The sequence below is a fragment of the Bombina bombina genome, chromosome 3 (genome assembly GCF_027579735.1).
Source record: "Bombina bombina isolate aBomBom1 chromosome 3, aBomBom1.pri, whole genome shotgun sequence".
NCBI lineage: Eukaryota > Metazoa > Chordata > Amphibia > Anura > Bombinatoridae > Bombina > Bombina bombina.
In genome coordinates this window covers 763,701,158-763,725,222 of record NC_069501.1, presented here as the reverse complement: position 1 = coordinate 763,725,222, position 24,065 = coordinate 763,701,158, and positions in this window count along the sequence as shown.

The window sequence follows — 24,065 nt, the reverse complement described above, 5'->3', positions numbered from 1 at the left end:
TAAATCTGGCCAGTCCACAGATATGTGTCTCTCTGTATCTCTGGGACTTGTTCCAAGTCCCCAAAGGAGTGCGACTCATTCCACAAATAGATTTCCCTCCAAAAGAGGATCCTCCAATACAGATCTAGAAAACAGAAAGTGGGACAAGCGCACAGGGGGTTCTCCTAGTGTAGTGTGTTTAAGGCGATTTTTATAAGTGTTGAGGAATGATTAAAAATGCACACTCACCGGATTCAACCTCAAGTATGATGAGGTATATAAAAGGCCTTAGCATTATGATGTTTTCAAGGCGTATCCTCCCCTTTCGTCACTCTGAGACTCCCCTGGTTTATACACTGACCGTATTCTTGTATTCAGTGAGGGATCCCCCAGTGGGTTATAGAGAGGGGAATTTGAATTAAATCATGGATAAATCTTTCAAAAGAGGTTTAACAGATAATCAAGGCAGCAGTGCTGGCGTCAACTGTGGATTTCCAATCGTCATCCGGGCATGTGTTCTGTTGTGACGTTAACGATATGCTATGGTTAGACACACCTCCACTTCTTATTGGTCACATAGGTCAGCCCTCCACTTTTGATTGGTCACCAGGGTTAAACCTCTTACTGGAGATGCGACAATAACTTTTTAAAAAATATATTTATAGGAATAATTTGTATCAGATAGTGTATTAATGAGTGTAACAATTTATTTTAATTTATTTATGTTGTGTGTGGTTCAACTTTCTATTTAGCCCTAACCCTTTAGGCAAGTACTTTAGTCCCGCTAACCCGAAAAGCGCAAATTTAGTTTGCGCTCCTGCGGTTGCTTTTACTTTCAACTTGTAATATGTGCACAATTTAGTGCGGGGGCAATATTTATATGTTAGCACGCCACTTGTAATCTTAGCCCTCAGATGGTTATGCAGTGGAGCGTATGGAAATGGATTGCAATAGGTTTCTATTAAAGTCATGTTTCCCGCAATCCTGATTTAAAGCCCGGTTATGAAAAAGCTTGTTCTCTTAGTGATAAACGTGACAGTGTGAATATGTAAATGTGCAAATATTAAAATACAAATTAAAAACAGACCATTTATAGATGTTGAGGTCCAGATGTGACTATTGAAGTATGTCCACCATGCCAAGGTTAATCAATGTTGAGGATTTATTCAGATTACAAAAAATTAATACCACACATGTAAATGAGTTTTTGATTGCACAGTGAAAAAAAGGGGTTACCATCACAAACTTCACAAATATTAAATCTGTTTCTTATAGCTTATGTACTTGTATGCATAAAGAAACCTCAATGTAATATTATTTCTATGTAAATAACGTTTAACACCCTCTTATTGGAACAGCAATAGGCATCAGTAGTCTGTCAGGGCGCTTACTGAAATTTTAAAAAGTTTTATTAATATAAAAACGTTTAAAGCACAAGCTATAAGGGTGTTATATATATGCAACAATATTGCAGGCACAATTGCAATGTCTGGAAAAAGGTCAGTGTCTGGAAAATGTAATATTAAATCTGAAAATGTAATACATTCATATATTGAAAAGGGAATATTAGCTAACACTCAGCTAGATTACAAGTACACTCTATTCATTCTATTGGCTGTTCTATTTCATTCTATTGGCTGTTCCAATCAGCCAATAGGAGGAAAGCTCAATCTTATTGGCTGATTGCAACAGCCAATAGGATTTTTTCCCCATTAATTCCTATTGGCTGATAGAATTATATCAGTCAATCGTAATGTAAGGGACGCCATCTTGGAAGACCTCACTTAAAGGGAAACTTCATTTTCCATCGACGATCGTAAGAAGTGGATGCTCCGCGACGAATGTCTTGAAGATGGACCCGCTCAGCACTGGATGGATGAAGATAGAAGATGCCGTCTGGATGAAGACTTCTGCCCGCTTGGATGAAGACTTCTGCCGGCTTTGATGAGGACTTCTGCCCGCTTGGATGAAGACTTCTGCCGCCTGGATGAGGATGGATGTCCGGTCTTCGAAAACTGTAAGTGGATCATTGGGGGTTAGTGTTAGTTTTTTTTAAGGGTTTATTGGGTGAGTTTTCTTTAGATTATTTTTAGATTAGGGTTTGGGCAATGTAAAAGAGCTAAATGCCCTTTTAAGGGCAATGCCCATCCAAATGCCATTTTTAGGGCAATGGTTAGCTTAGGTTTATTTAGATAGGTTTTTATTTGGGGGTTTGGTTAGGGGGGTGGTGGGTTTTACTGTTTGGGGGTGTTAGTATTTTTTTACAGGTAAAAGAGATGATTTCTTTAGGGCAATGTCCCGCAAAAAATATTTGGGTGGGCTTTTTTATTTTGATAGGGCTATTAGATTAGGAGTAATTCATTTTTATTTTTGATAATTTTGTTTTTTATTTTGTGTAATTTAGTGTTTATTTTTTTTTGTAATTTAGATAATTGTATTTTATTAATTTAATTTATTTTATTTTATTGTAATGTTAGGTTTTAGTGTAAGGCAGGTTAGGTTTTATTTTACAGGTAAATTTGTATTTATTTTAACTAGGTAGTTAGTAAATAGTTAATAATTATTTACTAACTAGTCTACCTGGTTAAAATAAATACAAACTTACCTGTGAAATAAAAATAAAACCTAAGCTAGCTACAATATAACGATTAGTTATATTGTAGCTATCTTAGGTTTTTTTTACAGGTAAGTATTTAGTTTTAAATAGGAATTATTTAGGTAATAATTGTAAGTTTAATTTAGATTTATTTTAATTATATTTAAGTTAGGGGGGTTAGGGTTAGACTTATTCTTAGGTTTACGTTAGGGTTATGCTTATGCTTAGGGTTACGTTAGGGATAAGGTTATGCTTAGGGTTAGGGTTACATAAGGGTTAGGGTTAGGTTTAGGGGTTAATATATTTATTTAGTGTTAGAGATGTGGGAGGCCAGAGGTTTAGGGGTTAATAACTTTAGTATAGTGGCAGAGACATTGGAGGCGGCAGATTATGTGTTTCTAACTGTAATGTAGGTGGCGGCGATATCAGGAGCATCAGATTAGGGGTTAATAGTTTTATTTAGGTGGCGGCGATGTTAGGGGCAGAAGATTAGGGGTTAATAAAATTATGTAGGTTGCAGAGATGTTAGGGGCAGCAGATTAGGGGTTTTTAGACATGGTTTTTATGCTAGGGTGTTAGGTTTAAACGTAAGTTTTTCTTTACCCATAGTCATCAATGGGACTGCGTTACAGAGCTTTTGTTTTCGGGATCGCAGGTGTTAGGCTTTTTTTAGCCGACTCTCCCCATTGATGTTTATGGGGAAATCGTGCACGAGAACATCAAAACACTGCTTGTATTTGGGTGAGGTATGGAGCTCAAAGCAACCATATCGCCTGCGCAAGCCGCGTTTTACAAAACCTGTAATAGCAGCGCTATAGGGAGGTAAAATAATGACGCTTTTGTGGCGGTCGTTAATTTCCCTATAGCGCTCTAGCAGACTAAAATTACTCCAAAGAAATAGCGAAATCTGTGCAAAATTGCTCCAAAATTGTATCGAAAAAAAGATTTGGAATCAGTAGTTGCCATACAGAATAGTAAAATGTGGTTAAAATTTGCTTCATAATACATTGATTTTTAAAAATGAATAATGTATAAATTGTGATTACTGTATTTTAGTTATTAACCATAACCATATGGAAATGTGTTACTTTATTTTATTTTTTAATCTCTTAAAACTTAGAATAAGAGCATATCACATGTTAAACCAAATTAATAAAAGGATGCATACAATTTTAAATGGCTTACCCATATTCTACCTTTGTATTTATATTTGCTTTAGATAATTTTTCAGTATGTTTTTTTATTCAAACAAAAATTGCTTGGAAGTATTTATTTATTAAGCCTTTGCTGTTGTAAGATGAAACTGTGGCATGCAATCAATTACCGCCAAATTCTTTTGAACTAGAAAGACTATAATTTACCGCCAAATTCTTTTGAACTAGAAAGACTATAATTTTTTTTTTTTGTTGTGATGCACTCTCAATATTTTACTTGATTTAATACTTATAACAAATTATACCTTATATAACTAAGGAAAGGATATTTAGTTATATCATATTTTATATATATATATATATACATAAACGGTATATATTGAGTCCCCAAGGAAGGATGAGCACAATCTTACGGTATGAGTCAGCTGCCAGGGTACACTTTAGAACCACATCCAGAATCCCATCAAAGAATAGGCACTCACTGGTATTAATAAAATATAACATTTAATTCATTGTATCATTAAAAAGACATAACGTTTCGGTGTCAAATGTCAGGTTTAGCTCCAAATAACGGACCCAAAAAGTATATAACCCTACATACCTCCACCTGTCTTAAATACCCATTAACATCATTAGCTCCACCGTATTGACCCGTGGTGACATCATCACGATACGGCACCAACGTGACGCGTCACCCCCACTCGGATTACACCTCCTTATCATAGTAACGTATACACAGAAGTAAGATTGTTTACATCATCTTGTAAGGGAAAATGCTGTACGATCAGCAATCATAGGTACACTGTACTAAGTGCTATATAGTTATAGTGATATGAGGCTCCATGCAAATCGCAACCACAGGTGGCATAACATTATCATCAATAGACATCAAACACAATATTCACTTGCACAGCGTACATCCATCATCCCATTACCAAGAGGATAACTATTGCCAATGTATACAGTTAAAAACATATCATATCCAAATCATATATATCCCAAAGGAATATAAACACACAATTGTAAACATATGCATTTACACAGAGCAACCACATAGCATAGCATTATTTATAGAGTTGTTACCCAACCATATGCATCCTCAATTCACCCTTATACCCCCTTCATAACTCTAGGAATATAGGTAGAGACCCGTGGGTACCCAATAGAACGAACATCCATGTGGATCCACATTGGGTAATCTCTTTCTGCCATTGTATTGATGTGTGAGTCCAGTCACCAATCATTTGGTGTAAAATGGTGCAAAGTCAAGGAAGGTATTCAGTCCTTTTGGTATCAGGGTGCCCAATTTATGGATCCATTTGGTTTCCATTTGCAGAAGCTTTTTAGCCCTGTTGCCACCCCTAACTAAAGGAGGGACATGGTCGATCAGCATTGATCTAAGACTTGAAATGCCATGGTTATACTTGGCAAAGAGGCGTGCCACTGGTTTTTCCAAATCCCCCTTACTGAGGGCCTCGCAGATGGCACAACAATGGTTGGCCATCCTGTCTCTGAAGCTTGTCACCGTCTATCCAATATACACCAAAGAGCATGGACAGATTAACATGTATATAACATGTGTACTTGTACACACTTACCTGTGGAGGATGGTGTAATGTTTATTGGTGTGGGGATGTTGGAAAGTTTTACCACTCATCATGCTGTTGCATGTTATACAGCTTCCGCACATGAAGCAACCCTTCTTTGAGGTCTTTAACCAAGTATCCTTGTTATAACATTCAATTGGATCGGTTTTCACCAACAGATCCCTTAGGTTATCTGCCCTTCGATATACCATCTGTGGTGGCTTCATCTTTTGAAATGGGAGTGATGGATCCGATTCGAGTAGAGACCAATGCTGTTGTACCGACCTTTTCAGACTCTCACACATAGGGGTGTAAGTGGTCACAAAATGTAATTGCTGGACATCCACACTGGATTCCTTGCACTTGTTTTCCATTGGCACACCCAGTAACCTCTCCTTGGTAGCTCGAACCATTTCACTGTCATAACCTCTTGTTACTAGTTTAGTCTCCATCTCTGTCAGCTGCTTCATCATTGTGGGTACCTCACGGTTATTATAAATAACTTACGTAAGTTGAGAGGTGACTATCCCCGTCTTTGGTGTCTGGGATGGAAGCTCCTAGGTTCTAATAAGGAATTGCAGTCAGTTGGTTTTGTATATATAACAACGTACCAAAGGAGCAACCATCACAGGCATCAACCTTGTATATATTAAGGTTTAAAAAATGTATCACAGTCTCACTGTATTCCAATTTAAATTGTATGGGACAGTCCATTGAGTTCAAACATGACACCCACTGTTCCAACTCGATTGCATTACCTCCCCCCACACCAAAAACACATAATCCATGTAGCGTACATAATATCTGATGTGGGGGTGAACAAACGGTTTCATGGCCACCTGCTCGTACCATGCCATGTAAAGATTAGCATATGTGGGTGCCATATTTGAACCCATGGCTGTCCCAGAGATTTGTAAGTAATAGTCCCTTTCAAATCTAAAGAAATTATTTTAAAGACATAGAGTTAACAACTCACAGAGAAATTCGATAGAGGGTCCCTCATACAGATGGTCACCAGTCACCATGGACCTGACAGCCATAAAACACCTCCACTATGTGGAATCGAGGTATATAGGCTGTCCACATCCATGGTGACAAGGATATCACTGGCCTACAGCCCTTTATAGTTCCTCAAAATTGTTATTAAACTGGGTGAATCTTGTAGATACGGGTACCTTTTACCACTGGCTGTAGATGGAAATCTATATAGATGGCCAAGATAGACAGTAATGACAATAAGGGATCCTTAAAGGTTTTATGTACCTTAGGTAGTAAATACAATATGGGGTTTTTTGGATGGTCAGTAGTTAAAAAATCAGCCTCCTGTTCAGATAGCAAACTGGACTCATACCCCCTTTTCAGATATTCATCAATTGCCATTTTAAAGCTCATTGTGGGATTTACTTTCAGTTTCATGTAGACTGTGGTATCTGAGAGCTGTCTTAAGGCTGTGGTTCTATAATCAACATAGTCCTGTATGACAATGGACCCGCCCTTGTCAGCCGGGCGAATAATTATACTGCTGTTGTTACTTAGATCTTTAATGGCCAGTCGTTACTCTTTATTTAAATTTGGGTAAGTGGTGAAAGATTGTGTATGCCTTACATCATTGCATAACATACGTGTAAAGCCCTTTATTGATGGATGCGTGTTAGTTGGTTCAAAGGCTGATGGTTTTTTAAACACAGGTAATGTCATTGTTACACTATCCTTAAAGTGCTCTTTTAACTTGAGCTGCCTTTGCAGCTTATGGATATCAACAAATGTTTTGAAGGTATCGCACCTAGGGGTAGGTACAAAAGGACAATCCTATGTTTAATACTGAAATCTCTGTGTCACTAAGGGATCTGCTGCTCAGATTGAATACAATACACATTTCTTTTTCTGTTGTTTTTTGCGGCTTGTGTCCCCATCTCCTGATGTGAGAACGTCTAGTTCTTTTTGGTCTGTGGGTATCAGGGGTTTGGCTGTAGACCTCGTAGCCACCCCAGAAAAAGACTGTGACTGAGCTGATGATGACCTTATCACTCATGTTGTTATTTGCATTCTCATTACCAGATGACTTGCCCCAATGGTATCCACTATGCTAAGAGTGTTTCTGGGACGTGCACTTCTACGGTTAAAACTATTAGGGGCTTCCTCCTTGCCATATAACCACCTGTTACTTTCCACTGTGTGTTTATATTTCTTTGGGATATATATGATTTGGATATGATATGTTTTTAACTGTATACATTGGCAATAGTTTTCCTCTTGGTAATGGGATGATGGATGTACGCTGTACAAGTGAATATTGTGTTTGATGGCTATTGATGATAATGTTATGCCATCTGTGGTTGCGATTTGCATGAAGCCTCATATCACTATAACGATATAGCACTTAGTACAGTGTACCTATGATTGCTGATCGTACAGCATTTTCCCTTACAAGACGATGTAAACAATCTTACTTCTGTGTATATGTTACTATGACAATGAGTTGTAAACTGATAGGTGGTGACGCTTCACGTTGGTGCCGTTGCGTAATGAAAAATGAAGTTTCACTTTAAGTGATGTCATTCAAGATGGCGTCCCTTACATTCCTATTGGCTGAAAGATTTCTATCAGCCAATAGGAATTAAAGGGGAACAGCCAATAAAATGAGAGCTCAATCCTATAGGCTGATTGGATAAGCCAATAGGATGAAAGCTTAATCCTATTGGTTCATTGCAACAGCCAATAGGATTTTTTCCCCTTTAATTCCTATTGGCTGATAGAAATCTTTCAGCCAATAGGAATGTAAGGGACGCCATTTTGGATGACGTCACTTAAAGGGAAACTTCATTTTTCAGTGACGATCGTAAGAAGAGGATGCTCCGCACCGGATGTCTTGAAGATGGACCCGCTCCGCGCCGGATGGATGAAGATAGCAGATGCCGTCTGGATGAAGACTTCTTGCCGTCTGGATGAGGACTTCGCTGGCTGGATGAAGATGGAAGAGACCACCCAGATGAAGACTTCTTGCCGCCTGGATGATGACTTCACCGGCTGGATGAGGATGGATGTCCAGACTTCGTTAACTGTAAGTGGATCGTCAAGGGTTAGGGTTTTTTAAAGGTTTTTTTGGGTGAGTCTTTAGCTTTTGGTTTGGGCAATGTAAAAGAGCTAAATGCCCATACAAATGCCCCTTTCAGGGCAATGGTAAACTTAGGTTTATTTAGATTTTTATTTTGGGGGGTTGTTGGTTGGGTGGTGGGTTTTACTGTTGGGGGGTGTTTGTATTTTGTTTTTTACAGGTAAAAGAGCTGATTTCTTTGGGTCAATGCCTCACAAAAGGCCCTTTTAGGGAACATTGGCAGTTTAGTGTAGGCTAGGGTTTTTTATTTTGGGGGGGCTTCTTTATTTTGATAATTTTGTTTTAATTTTTGATAATTTCGTTTTTTATTTTTTTGTAATTTAGTGTTTATTTTTTTGCAATTTAGAAAATTATATTTTAATAATTTAATTATTTTTATTTTATTGTAATGTTAGTTTTTAGTGTAAGGCAGGTTAGGTTTTATTTTACAGATAACTGTATTTATATTAGCTAGGTAGTTATTAAATAGTTAATAACTATTTACTAACAAGTCTACCTAGTTAAAATAAATACAAACTTACCTGTGAAATAAAAATAAAAGCTAAGCTAGCTACAATATAACTGTTAGTTATATTGTAGCTAGCTTAGGTTTTATTTTACAGATAAGTATGTATTTAGTTTTAAATTAGAATTATTTAGTTAATAATTGTAAGGTTTATTTAGATTTATTTTAATTATATTTAAGTTAGGGGGTGTTTGGCTTAGGGTTACGTTAGGGTTAAGGATTAATATATTTATTTAGAGTTAGTGATGTGGGAGGTCAGAGGTTTAGTGGTTAATAATTTATTTTAGTATATTTGGTTGTGGGGGGCTTGCGGTTTAGTGGTTAATAGGTTTAATATAGTGGCAGTGTGGGAGGACGGCAGATTAGGGGTTAATAATCTTTAAATAGTGTTTGCGATGCGGGAGGATGGCGGTTTAGGGGTTAATAGGTTTATTATAGTGACGACGATGTCGGGGAGCAGCGGCATAGGGGTTAATAATTTTATTTAGTGGCGGCGATGTCCAGAGTGGCAGATTAGGGGTTAATAATTTTATTTTAGTGTTTGTGATATGGGAGGGCCTCGGTTTAGGGGTTAATAGGTAGACTATGGGTGTTAGTGTACTCTGTAACACTTTAGTTATGAGTTTTATGCTACAGATTTGTAACGTAAAACTCATAGGTCCTGACTTTAGATAGCGGTATGAATCTTGTGGTTATAGAGTGTAGTGCTCACTTTTTGGCCTCCCAGGCAAACTCGAAATACTGGCGCTATGGAAGTCCCATTGAAAAATAACTTTTTAAAAAGTGCGGTACTGATGTTACGTGATGGCCAAAAAGGTGTGCGGTACACCTATACCTATAAGACTTGTAATAGCGGCGTTAGGGAAAAAGCAGCATTATGAAGCATAACAATGCTTTTTCATTCATAACGCAAAACTCGTAATCTAGCTGATAATTAACTAATATTTTTAATATTTTTTTTAATATAATTTTTATATTATATTTGAGATTCACCTAAATATTTCAAGAATACACATCCCTTCTTCAGGATCGATAAATATTTTATGTTATTTGGTGAATAGATACATAGGTAAATAGATTGATTTAACATATTTTTCTATGTTTTCCAATACATTTGTTTTATCTTCATATTATATTGTAACAACAATTATAAATATTTATGACTAGAAATGTTTTATATTGAGTATTATATTCAATAATACATTTTTTTTGTATTTTTGGGAACTCTTCTTTGATTGTATATTTATGTCCATATCATCTGTAGGGGATAGAAAATTAGTAATTCCTTCCACAACTTATATATATATATATATATATATATATATATATATATATATATATATATATATATAGTATGCATACATATATAGTACATAAATATATAAGATATGTGTATTCACTGCTGAATGCAGAAAAATTAGGCTATTTTCAGTATCCAGCTCTTTTTGGAGACAAATATTCCTCTTGTGCAAGTGAAACACACTAATATCTGGTTTTGCACAGATCTTAGTGTGTTTCACTTGCACAAAAGGATATTTGGCTCTTAAAAGAGCCAAATACCAATAATAGCCTCCTACATCCTCATTCAGCAGTTTCACTATGCCTGTCTGCTTTCATAGCCTGTCTGTTTTCATAGCAGAAAAACAAACAAGGTGGTCTCCTTGCAAAACAATCCTTATTTTATTGTGTACAAAAGTAACAGGAACAAACAAAGTCATGACGTTTCGGGGCCGTGCCCCTTAATCATGTTTTCATAGCAGAAACTCTTATCTAGAAAAAATGGGATGTAACATTCTACTACACAGATAGTGCTAGCCTCTACTGTGAGATTATTCATTTGTTTTGAGAACACTCTTCTTTTGCTAACACGCTTGCTACAGAATAATATGATTGACATAACATTAGACACACCTGCTAATACTAATTATTAGATTTTTTTAGAGAAAGAGAGGAGAAATTTGGGAAACATCATAGAGAGAGGTCTCAGATATTAGCACCTGTGAAATCTACAGTGTGGTTTCCACTGAGTGATAATGCTGCATATAGCTGTGACGTTCCTGTCCATCCTTGTTGTACACTGATATTAATGCCTTATTTGAAACTCGAAGATAAGTAATCCGTTTATAATTTAATCACTGCCTTGCTTTATATGCTGATTATTGCAATAAGTTCATAACAAACACTGTTCTTATTATACTGCATTTTCGTTTTCCTTCCCTTTTTCAGTACCATTCTGACTTTAGTTTGCATTTTCCCCAGCATCAGGGCATAACATAATCCTAACAATATTAGACCCAAACCATCTAACCATACTTAACCTTCCATTGGGTGCAATTACATGAATCCACTAGGGGAGGAATATTAGGTAAAATTCTTCCTTTTATTAGTACATGAGTAAAAGTTCAAACTTGCAGTTCAGAATTGGTGTCTCACTGACCCAGTGCATCAACTGACACGTTTTGCATCTGTTTTCTCAAAGATGATATTTTGTTCAGCTGTCCAGTGTGTTTAGTAAACAGCGTGTATTTGGTCAGTTTATGGGCTAAACTGACGGATGATCTATCCCTACAGTGGTTTATTTAATAAGGAACAAAAATGCATGTCTGTCTTTTTTCTTTTCAAAGTCATAATAGAATCCCACTGAATTGTAATACTCCACATTCAGACTATTCCAAAAAGCTAGCAATCTTATTTGCTTTCTATTAATTTTCATGTTTATCTGTCCTTTATTTTCACTCCTTTAATAGTGCCTACCAGCTGCTATGTTTTTTTACGCCTTTAAAATGTCCTTGTTTTGCTAACTTAATATATGAAACATTTTTAATATAATGGATTTTGTAAGTAATGAATAAACTCGTTGATCCTAGCATCTTTATTTTAACTGTCCTACTTTCAGCTGTCTCTAATTTTTTCCTGAATTAATAGCACTGTTTTATTTGTTTGGTAATTACAGTATACTGCATATGATGGTCTTGTACAATTTTACAAAACTGCTTTTTGAATATTTTTCTCTGCACAATCCTAATGAGCTAGAAAGACAAATAGGTTTTAAAATACATATTGAAAAAGAAAATATATGTGCCAGTATTTTATATTCCATTTTACATCCTAACTGATATTGATTATTTTTTCATCAGTTCAACATTTCTAATATTAAATTCCAAATGAGTTACAATTAATTTACAAACCAAATTCACATTATATAGTTGTTGAAATAGAGTTACATTTTAAATACAATATATTTGAACCAAGAGAAACTGATAAAATACAATTTTATTCTTTTATAATCAATTTTGATCACAACCTAAAAAGAACAAAAGGATTGATTAAGGGAGAATTTTATTTCCAACTCTCCATTTAAGCATTTTCTGGATAAATAATGTTTGAAGTATTATCATATATCTAATAAAATGTAAGAAGTGTCTATATCTTTTTTACATTGTAATTTATTGTTGTGATTAATCAAATATTTGAACTCAATATCTGCTGATTTTAGGCTAGATTACGAGTGGAACACTATTTAGCATTGATTATAAACTCTGCTAGACAGAAACTTTTGTTTGCGTCGGGTAGTGCACGTATTAGTCCAAAGTAAAAAAATTGTTAGTGAATGAAACCCTAAGGCCTAGATTTGGGTGGTAGCCGTGAAAACCAGCGTTAGAGGCTCCTAACGCTGGTTTTTACCGCCCTCTGGTATTTGGAGTCAGTCAGGAAAGGGTCTAACGCTCACTTTCCAGCCGTGACTTTTCCATACCGCAGATCCCCTTACGTCAATTGCGTATCCTATCTTTTCAATGGGATCTTTCTAACGCCGGTATTTAGAGTCGTGGCTGAAGTGAGCGTTAGAAATCTAACGACCAAACTCCAGCCGCAGAAAAAAGTCAGTAGTTAAGAGCTTTTTGGGCTAACGCCGGTTCATAAAGCTCTTAACTACTGTGCTCTACAGTACACTAACACCCATAAACTACCTATGTACCCCTAAACCGAGGCCCCCCCACATCGCCGCCACTCGATTAAATTTTTTTAACCCCTAATCTGCCGACCGCCACATACGTTATACTTATGTACCCCTAATCTGCTGCCCCTAACACCGCCGACCCCTATATTATATTTATTAACCTCTAATCTGCCCCCACAATGTCGCCGCCAGCTACCTACAATAATTAACCCCTAATCTGCCGACCGCAAAGCGCCGCCACCTACATTATCCTTATGTACCCCTAATCTGCTGCCCCTAACACCGCCGACCCCTATATTATATTTATTAACCCCTAATCTCCCCCCACAACGTCGCCGCCACCTACCTACACTTATTAACCCCTAATCTGCCGAGCGGACCGCACCGCTACTATAATAAAGTTATTAACCCCTAATCCGCCTCACTCCCGCCTCAATAACCCTATAATAAATAGTATTAACTCCTAATCTGCCCTCCCTAACATCGCCGACACCTAACTTCAAACATTAACCCCTAATCTGCCGACCGGAGCTCACCGCTATTCTAATAAAAACCCCTAAACCGCTACACTCCCGCTTCGCAAACATTAGTTAAATATTATTAACCCCTAATCTGCCGGCTCTAACATCGCCGCCACCTACCTACATTTATTAAGCCCTAATCTGCCGCCCCCAACGTCGCCGCCACTATATTAAAGTTATTAACCCCTAAAGCTAAGTCTAACCCTAACACTAACACCTCCCTAAATTAAATATAATTTAAATCTAACGAAATAAATTAACTCTTATTATATAAATTATTCCTATTTAAAGCTAAATATTTACCTGTAAAATAAACCCTAATATAGCTACAATATAAATAATAATTATATTGTAGCTATTTTAGGATTAATATTTATTTTACAGGCAACTTTGTTTTATTTTAATCAGGTACAATAGCTATTAAATAGTTAATAATAGTTAAAATAATTACAAAATTACCTGTAAAATAAATCCTAACCTGAGTTACAATTAAACCTAACACTACAATATCAATAAATAAATTAAATAAACTACCTACAATTACCTACAATTAAACCTAACACTACACTATCAATAAATTAATTAAATAAAATACCTACAAATAACTACAATTAATTAAATAAACTAACTAAAGTACAAAAAATAAAAAAGAACTAAGTTACAAAAAATAAAAAAATATTTACAAACAGAAAAATATTACAACAATTTTAAACTAATTACACCTACTCTAAGCCCCCTAATAAAATAACAAAGACCCCCAAAATAAAAAAATGCCCTACCCTATTCTAAATAAAAAAAGTTCAAAGCTCTTTTACCTTACCAGCCCTGAACAGGACCCTTTGCGGGGCATGCCCCAAAGAATTCAGCTCTTTTGCCTGTAAAAAAACACATACAATACCCCCCCCAACATTACAACCCACCACCCACATACCCCTAATCTAACCCAAACCCCCCTTAAATAAACCTAACACTAAGCCCCTGAAGATCTTCCTACCTTATCTTCACCATGCCAGGTTCACCGATCCATCCTCGGAAGTCTTGATCCAAGCCTCGGAAGTGTTGATCCAAGCCAAGCGGGGGGCTGAAGAGTGACGTCCATCCTCGGGCTGAAGTCTGGATCCAAGTGGCGGCTGAAGAAATCCATCATCGGGCTGAAGTCGGAAGTCCATCATCGGGATGAAGTCTTCTATCAAGCAGCATCTTCAATCTTCTTTCTTCCGGAGCGGAGCCATCTTCTTCCCAGCCGACGCGGATCCATCCTCTTCTAACGACGCCTACTAGCCGAATGACGGTTCCTTTAAATGATGTCATCCAAGATGGCGTCCGTCGAATTCCGATTGGCTGATAGGATTCTATCAGCCAATTGGAATTAAGGTAGGAAAATTCTGATTGGCTGATGGAATCAGCCAATCAGATTCAGCTCGCATTCTATTGGCTGATCGGAAAAGCCAATAGAATGCAAGCTCAATCTGATTGGCTGATCGGATCAGCCAATTGGATTGAACTTGAATCTGATTGGCTGATTCCATCAGCCAATCAGAATTTTCCTACCTTAATTCCGATTGGCTGATAGAATCCTATCAGCCAATCGGAATTCGACGGACGCCATCTTGGATGACGTCATTTAAAGGAACCGTCATTCGGCTAGTAGGCGTCGTTAGAAGAGAATGGATCCGCGTCGGCTGGGAAGAAGATGGCTCCGCTCCGCTCCGGAAGAAAGAAGATTGAAGATGCTGCTTGATAGAAGACTTCATCCCGATGATGGACTTCCGACTTCAGCCCGATGATGGATTTCTTCAGCCGCCGCTTGGATCCAGACTTCAGCCCGAGGATGGACGTCACTCTTCAGCCCCCCGCTTGGGCTTGGATCAACACTTCCGAGGCTTGGATCAAGACTTCCGAGGACGGATCGGTGAACCTGGCATGGTGAAGATAAGGTAGGAAGATCTTCAGGGGCTTAGTGTTAGGTTTATTTAAGGGGGGTTTGGGTTAGATTAGGGGTATGTGGGTGGTGGGTTGTAATGTTGGGGGGGTATTGTATGGTTTTTTTACAGGCAAAAGAGCTGAATTATTTGGGGCATGCCCCGCAAATGGCCCTTTTCAGGGCTGGTAAGGTAAAAGAGCTTTGAACTTTTTTAATTTAGAATAGGGTAGGGCATTTTTTTATTTTGGGGGTCTTTGTTATTTTATTAGGGGGCTTAGAGTAGGTGTAATTAGTTTAAAATTGTTGTAATATTTTTCTGATGTTTGTAAATATTTTTTTATTTTTTGTAACTTAGTTCTTTTAATTTTTTGTACTTTAGTTAGTTTATTTCATTGTATTTATTTGTAGATATTGTATTTAATTTATTTATTGATAGTGTAGTGTTAGGTTTAATTGTAGATAATTGTAGGTATTTTATTTAATTAATTTATTGATAGTGTAGTGTTAGGTTTAATTGTAACTTAGGTTAGGATGTATTTTACAGGTAATTTTGTAATTATTTTAACTATTTTAGCTATTAAATAGTTCTTAACTATTTAATAGCTATTGTACCTGGTTAAAATAAATACAAAGTTACCTGTAAAATAAATATAAATCCTAAAATAGCTATAATATAATTATAATTTATATTGTAGCTATATTAGGGTTCATTTTACAGGTAAGTATTTAGCTTTAAATAGGAATAATTTATTTAATAAGAGTTAATTTATTTCGTTAGATTTAAATTATATTTAATTTAGGGGGGTGTTAGTGTTAGGGTTAGACTTAGATTTAGGGGTTAATCCATTTATTACAGTAGCAGCGATATTCGGTCGGCAGATTAGGGGTTAATAATTGAAGTTAGGTGTCGGCGATGTTAGGGAGGGCAGATTAGGGGTTAATACTATTTATTATAGGGTTATTGAGGCGGGAGTGAGGCGGATTAGGGGTTAATAACTTTATTATAGTAGCGGTGCAGTCCGCTCGGCAGATTAGGGGTTAATAAGTGTAGGCAGGTGGCGGCGACGTTGAGGGGGGCAGATTAGGGGTTAATAAATATAATATAGGGGTCGGCGGTGTTAGGCGCAGCAGATTAGGGGTACATAGCTATAATGTAGGTGGCAGCGGTTTACGGAGCGGCAGATTAGGGGTTAATAATAATATGCAGGGGTCAGCGATAGCGGGGGTGGCAGATTAGGGGTTAATAAGTGTAAGGTTAGGGGTGTTTAGACTCAGGGTTCATGTTAGGGTGTTAGGTGCAGACTTAGGAGGTGTTTCTGCATAGCAAACAATGGGGCTGCGTTAGGAGCTGAACGCTGCTTTTTTGCAGGTGTTAGGTTTTTTTTCAGCTCAAACAGCCCCATTGTTTTCTATGGGGGAATCGTGCATGAGCACGTTTTTGAAGCTGGCCGCGTCCGTAAGCACCGCTGGTATCGAGAGTTGAAGTTGCGGTAAATATGCTATACGCTCCTTTTTTGGAGCCTAACGCAGCCATTCTGTGAACTCTAAATACCAGCGGTATTTAAAAGGTGCGGCCAGAAAAAAGCATGCGTTGCTAACGCACCCCTTTGGCCGCAAAACTCTAAATCTAGGCGTATGTGCACTAACCAAATATTGTAACCTTGTTTACTTATACTCTCCATAGAAGTCAATAGAGAGCGCAGAAGAAAAGATGCATATTGCTCACGAACTAACCTGACCGGAGTTATAGCCTATGAATACAGCGGAACGCCGAAAGGCATAAGCATGTTGTGTTGCGCATCTATTCTTTCTGTTCTACAGGTTGGCTGATGTCACCTATTTTTAACCAAGAAATAAAAGTGAAGTTTTACTTATATATGAGCAGAATACTCCTTGTTTTTTGATTGACGAACTTTGAACTGGCACTCAACGCTCATGTAAGTTACACTTACCTCTCATGGATTGAAGATCTAGATACACACCCTCTTTGTTATGTCACAACTCCAGAGCCATTGAGATATCTGGACGCCAGGAATTGGAGGTCGAGAAGCCAGGCAGCTCGCTTAAAACGGAGGAGCAGCGGAGGGCTTGGCCACAGCGGCTGAGAAATAGAACCAGCACTTTTGTCCCGTATGGTCACAGGAGATAAAGGTACCAATTGACACCCACGGAGGTATGTGTGAAACCACTGACAAATAGAGTGAAACATATGGCATTACATGTGTGAACATCGCGTTTAAGGGAAGTTTAACTCTCGGTCATCCAGTCACTTGAAGTGCAGGGTTGTTGAACCTAGGATGTACACAAGTGCTTAAAACGCCAAGGGATCCTTTGGAACTATGTAGGGGGTGCAAGAAATACTTGTATTTTATTTTATTTTTTTATCTTGACCCAATCCGAATTTTTCATTTGACTTACAGAATGTAACGTATTTAGTTTGTCTCACACACACCCCTTTTTCTTTATTGTATTTAATATGTGTATATGCACATTTAAAGGGACAGTCAAGTCCAAAAAAAACTTTTATTTTTCAAATATGGCATGTAATTTTAAACAACTTTCTAATTTACTTTTATCAACAATTTTGCTTTGTTATCTTGGTATTCTAGTTGAAAGCAAACCTAGGAAGACTCATATGATAATTTCTAAGCCCTTGAAGGCCTCCTCTTTTTTATTTGCTTTTCACAACAGGGGAGAGCTAGCTCATGTAGGCCATATAGATAACATTGTGATCACGCCTGTGGCAAGTGGCAGACACTGCACTAATTGGCTAAAATGCAAGTCAATAGATAATAACTAAAAGTCATGGGATTGGGGCGGTCAGAAGATGCTTAGATACAAGTTAGTCACAGAAGTAAAAAGTATATTAATATAACAGTGATGGTTTTGCAAAACTGGGGAATGGGTAATAAAGGGATTATCTATATTTTTGAACAACAACAATTCTGATGTTGACTGTCCCTTTAAACACAAAAATATGTATGAATATATTCATTAGACATGTGCGTTTCGGACAAATTCGGAATTTGGCCGAATTTTAGGCGATTCAGATGCATCCGAATTTCCAGAAAATTCCGAAAAATTTTGAAAATTAATAAATATGTTTCCGAATTTTCAGATCCATTATTCATATTCAGAATTTTTCATCATTCCTTCCTAAACCGCAGTTCCCCGACACTAACTCTAAGTCTATAATAAAGGTATTAACCCCAAAACCACCGTTCCCCGACATCGCCGAAACTAACTAAACCAATTAACCCCTAAACCACTGTCTCGAAACATAGCCGACATGAACTAGACCTATTAACCCCTAAACCGCACCCCCCACACATCGTGAACACTAACTAAACCTATTAGCCCCTAAACCGCTGTACCGAAACATTGCAGACACAAACTAAACCTTTACCCCTAAACCGCAACCCCCCACATCGCCGCCACTAAATAAAGCTATTGACTCCTAAACCACACCCCGCCACACACATCGCCAACACTTACTAAACCTATTAACCCCTAAACCGCCGTTCCAAAACATTGCCAACACTAACTAAACCTATTAACCCCTAAACAGCCGGCCCCCACATTTCAACATCCTAAATTAAACTATATTAACCCCTAAAACCTAAAACCCCCTAAGTTTAAACCTAACCCTAAACCTAACACACCCTAAGTTTAACATAATTAAAATATAACTAAATTAAAGTTACAATTATTAACTAATAATACCTATTTAAAGTAACTTACCTATATTAACCCCTAAACCTAACACCCTCTAACTTTAAACCTAACCCTAAACCTAATACCCCCTAACTTTAACATAAATAAAATAAAGTTACAATTATTAACTAAATAATACCTATTTAAATATTAATACAAAGTAACTTACCTGTGAAATAAAACCTAAGCTAGCTACAATATAACTCATAGTAAACTATTTACTAATTAACTAGTTAAATTAAAAACTTACCTGTGAAATAAAAATAAAACATAAGCTGCCTTACACTAAAATCTACTATTACAAAATAAAAAAATACCACTACAAAAAAATAAAAAACACTAAAATTACAAAAAATAAAAAAACCTACCATTACAAAAAATAACAAACAAAATTATCCAAAACAATAAAAATTATTCCTATTCTAATACCTCTTTTAAAAAAAAAACACCCCAAAATAAAAAAATCCCCTATCTATAATAAACTATAAAGGGCCCTTAAAATGGCCTTTTGTAGGGCATTGCCCTAATGTTAACAGCTCTTTTGCTAAAAAAAGAAAAACACAAAGACCCACTAACATTACAAACCCCCACCCCGCCAAACCCACAAAATTAAAATAAAGTTAAACCTAATCTACCCATTGCCCTGAAAAGGGCATTTGTATTGGCATTGCCCTTTTAAAGGGCATTCCGCTCTTTTACTGCCCTTAAAAGGGCATTCAGCTATTTTAAGAGTGCCCACCCTAATCTAAAAAAACCCACCCCAAAACAAAACAAAAAACATTACACAAAATAACAAACGAATTATCAAAAATAATTTAAAAAGTCCTATTCTAATACCCATTTAAAAAAAAAACACCCCATAATAAAAAACCTAATCTATAATAAACTACCAATAGCCCTTAAAAGAGCCTTTTGTAGGGCATTGCCCTAAATTAAACAGCTCTTTTGCTCACAAATAAATACAAAGACCCACTAACATTACAAACCCCAAACCTAATCTACCCATTGCCCTGAAAAGGGCATTTGTATAAGCATTGGCCTGAAAAGGGCATTCAGCTCTTTTACTGCCCTTAAATGGGCATTCAGCTCTTTTAAGCCCACCCTAATCTAAGAAAAAAACACCCCAAAAAAACCTTAAAAAAACCTAACACTAACCCCTCGTTAGGTATTTACAATTGTTGAAGTCCCGCTTGAGCAATCTTAATCCCGGCGGCTCCATCTTCATCCATCGCAGGTATCTTCTTCATCCCTGCAGAGGCGGAGTGGCAATGCGTGGAGGCGGTGGTCCAGGCCGAAGTCCGGGAGGAGGTAAAGGCGGAGGTCCATTGATCCGACGTGGAGGTCCTCTTCATGCGATGAGGATTGAAATGAAAGGTAACTCTTTTATACTGGGGGTACCATTGCTTTCCTATTGGCTGAAAAATTTGAATCAGCCAATAGGAATTAGGGCTGCCATTAGGATTTAAGCAGCTCTCTTTATATTGGCTGATTCAAATAAATGAAGATGGAGCCACCTGGATGAAGATGGAGCCGCCGGGATTATGATCATTCAAGCGGGACTTCAACAATTGTGAGTACCTAAAGAGGGGTTAGTGTTAGGTTTTTTTAAGGTATTTTGGGTTGTTTTTTTTTTTAGATTAGGGTGGACACTCTTAAAAGAACTGAATGTACTTTTAAGGGCGGTCAAAGAGCTGAATGCCCTTTTCAGGGCAATGGGTAGATTAGGTTTTTTAGATATTTTTTATTTTTATTTTGTGGGTTTGAGGGGGGTGGGAGTTTTGTAATGTTAGTGGGTCTTTGTATTTATTTGTGAGCAAAAGAGCTGTTTAACTTAGGGCAATGCCCTACAAAAGGCACTTTTAAGGGCTATTGGTAGTTTATTATAGATTAGTTTTTTATTTTGGGGTGTTTTTTTTTTTTAAATGGGTATTAGAATAGGAATAATTTTTATTATTTTTGATAATTTCTTTTTTATTTTATATAATGTTTTTTTTTTTCGTTTTGGGGTGGGGTTTTTTTAGATTAGGATGTGCACTCTTAAAAGAGCTGAATGCCCTTTTAAGGGCAGTAAAAGAGCGGAATGCCTATATAGGGCAATACCTATACAAATGCCCTTTTCAGGGCAATGGGTGGATTAGGTTTAACTTTATTTTTATTTTGTGGGTTGGGGGGGGGGGTTGTAATGTTAGTGAATGTTTGTGTTTTTCTTTTTTAGCAAAAGAGCTGTTAACTTTAGGGCAATGATTTACAAAAGGCCCATTTAAGGGCCCCTGGTAGTTTATTATAGATTAGTTTTTTTATTTTGAGGTGTTTTTTTAAATGGGTATTAAAATAGGAATAATTTTTATTATTTTTGATAATTCGTTTGTTATTTTGTATTATGTTTTTTTTTCATTTTGGGGTGTTTTTTTTAAATTAGGGTATGCACTCTTAAAAGAGCTGAATGCCCTTTTAAGGGCAGTAAAAGAGCTGAATGTGGGTTTGGGGGGTTGTAATGTTAGTGGATGTTTTTGTTTTTCTTTTTTAGCAAAAAAGCTGTTAACTTTAGGGCAATGACCTACAAAATTATAGATTAGGGATTTTTTTATTTTAAGGTTGAATTTCAATCCTATTGGCTGATCCAATAGGATTGAGCTTGCATTCTATTGGCTGATTGGAACAGCCAATAGAATGCAAGCTCAATCCTATTGGCTGATTGGATCAGCCAATAAGATTTGTTCTACATTAGGGGTTAATAAGTGTAAGATTAGGGGTGTTTAGACTCGGGGTTCATGTTAGGTGTTAGGTGTAGACATAAATTGTATTTCCCCATAGGAATCATAGAATTCTATCAGCCAATCAGAATCTAAGGGACGCCATCTTGGATGACGTCACTTAAAGGTACCTTCATTCTGTTTTAGCCATCGGATGAAGAGGATGCTTCGCGTCGGATGTCTTGAAGATGGACCCGCTCCGCGCCGGATGGATGAAGATAGAAGATGCCGTCTGGATGAAGACTTTTGCCCATCTGGAGGACCATTTCTGCCCAGCTTGGATGAAGACTTCTGCCCATTTGGAGCACCACTTCGCTCGGCTTGGATGAAGGCGTATCCCGGTAAGTCGATCTTCAGGGTGTTAGTGTTAGGTTTTTTTAAGGGTGTATTGGGTGGGTTTTATTTTTTAGATTAGGGTTTGGGTGGCAAAAGAGCTAACTGCCCTTTTAAGGGCAATGCCCATCCAAATGCCCTTTTTAGGGCAATGGGGAGCTTAGGTTTTTTTAGCTAGTATTTTATTTGAGGGGGTTGGTTGTGTGGGTGGTGGGTTTTACTGTTGGGGGGGTTGTTTGTATTTTTTTTTTTACAGGTAAAAGAGCTGATTACTTTCTGACAATGCCCACAAAGGGCTATTGGTAATTTAGTTTAGGCTAGGGTTTTTTTTTTTATTTTGGTGGTGCTTTTTTATTTTAATAGGGCTATTAGATTAGGTGTAATTAGTTTAAATTTCTGTAATTTGTTTATTATTTTCTGTAATTTAGTGTTTGTTTTTTTGTACTTTAGCTAATTTAATTTAATTTAGGTAATTGTATTTAATTTAGTTAATTTATTTAATTATAGTGTAGTGTTAGGTGTTAGTGTATATTTTACAGGTAAATTTGTCTTTATTTTAACTTGGTAGTTATTAAATAATAACTATTAATAACTATTTAATAACTATTCTACCTAGTTAAAATAAATACAAACTTGCTTGTAAAATAAAAATAAATCCTAAGATAGCTACAATGTAACTATTAGTTATATTGTAGCTATCTTAGGCTTTATTTTACAGGTAAGTATTTAGTTTTAAATAGGAATAATTTAGTTAATGATAGTAATATTTATTTAGATTTATTTAAATTATATTTAAGTTAGGGGGTGTTAGGTTTAGGGTTAGACTTAGGTTTAGGGGTTAATAACTTTAATATAGTGGCGGCGACGTTGGGGGCGGCAGATTAGGGCTTAATAAATGTAGGTAGGTGGCGGCGATGTTATAGCCGGCAGATTAGGGGTTAATAATATTTAACTAATGTTTGCGAAGCGGGAGTGTAGCGGTTTAGGGGTTAATATGTTTATTATAGTGGCGGCGACGTTGGGGACGGCAGATTAGGGGTTAATAAGTGTACGTAGGTGGCGGAGACATTGGGGGCAGCAGATTAGGGGTTAATAAATATAATGTAGGTGTCGGCGATGTTGGGGGCAGCAGATTAGGGGTTCATAAGTATAATGTAGGTGGCGGCGGTGTCCGGAGCGGCAGATTAGGGGTTAATAATATAATGCAGGTGTCTGCGATGTTGGGGGCGGCAGATTAGGGGTTAATAAGTGTAAGATTAGGGGTGTTTAGACTCGGGGTTCATGTTAGGTGTTAGGTGTAGACATAAATTGTATTTCCCCATAGGAATCAATAGGGCTGCGTTAGTGAGTTTTACGCTGCTTTTTTGCAGGTGTTAGACTTTTTTTCCAGTCGGCTCTCCCCGTTGATACCTATGGGGAAATCGTGCACGAGCACGTTACACCAGCTCACCACTGACTTAAGCAGCGCTGGTATTGGAGTGCGGTAATGAGCAAAATTTTGCTCAACGCTCACTTATTGTCTTTTAACGACGTGTTTCTGAAAACTCGTAATACCAGCGCTGTAGGTAAGTGAGCGGTGAGTGAAAACTGCTCATTAGCACCGCACAGCCTCTAACGCAAAACTCGTAATCTTGGTGTATGTTTGTATGATTGTTAGAATCTGTGTGTTTATTATTAATTTATTATTTCTCCTAAATAGGGTTTCTATTTTGTTTTCTTTATTCTGAGGTGTATCTGCATTCCTCTCATTTGTATTGGTATTTACCTAAATATTTTGTTCTTCAGGTTTATTTGAAAAATCTTGTTAATCTCTATTGCTTTTTTTCCATTTATTTTCTAGTATTTAATTTTTAATTTTTGTGATATTTACAATCACTTCTTTTTGTTTGTTCTTGAGTCTTAAATCATATGAATAGAAAATATATAT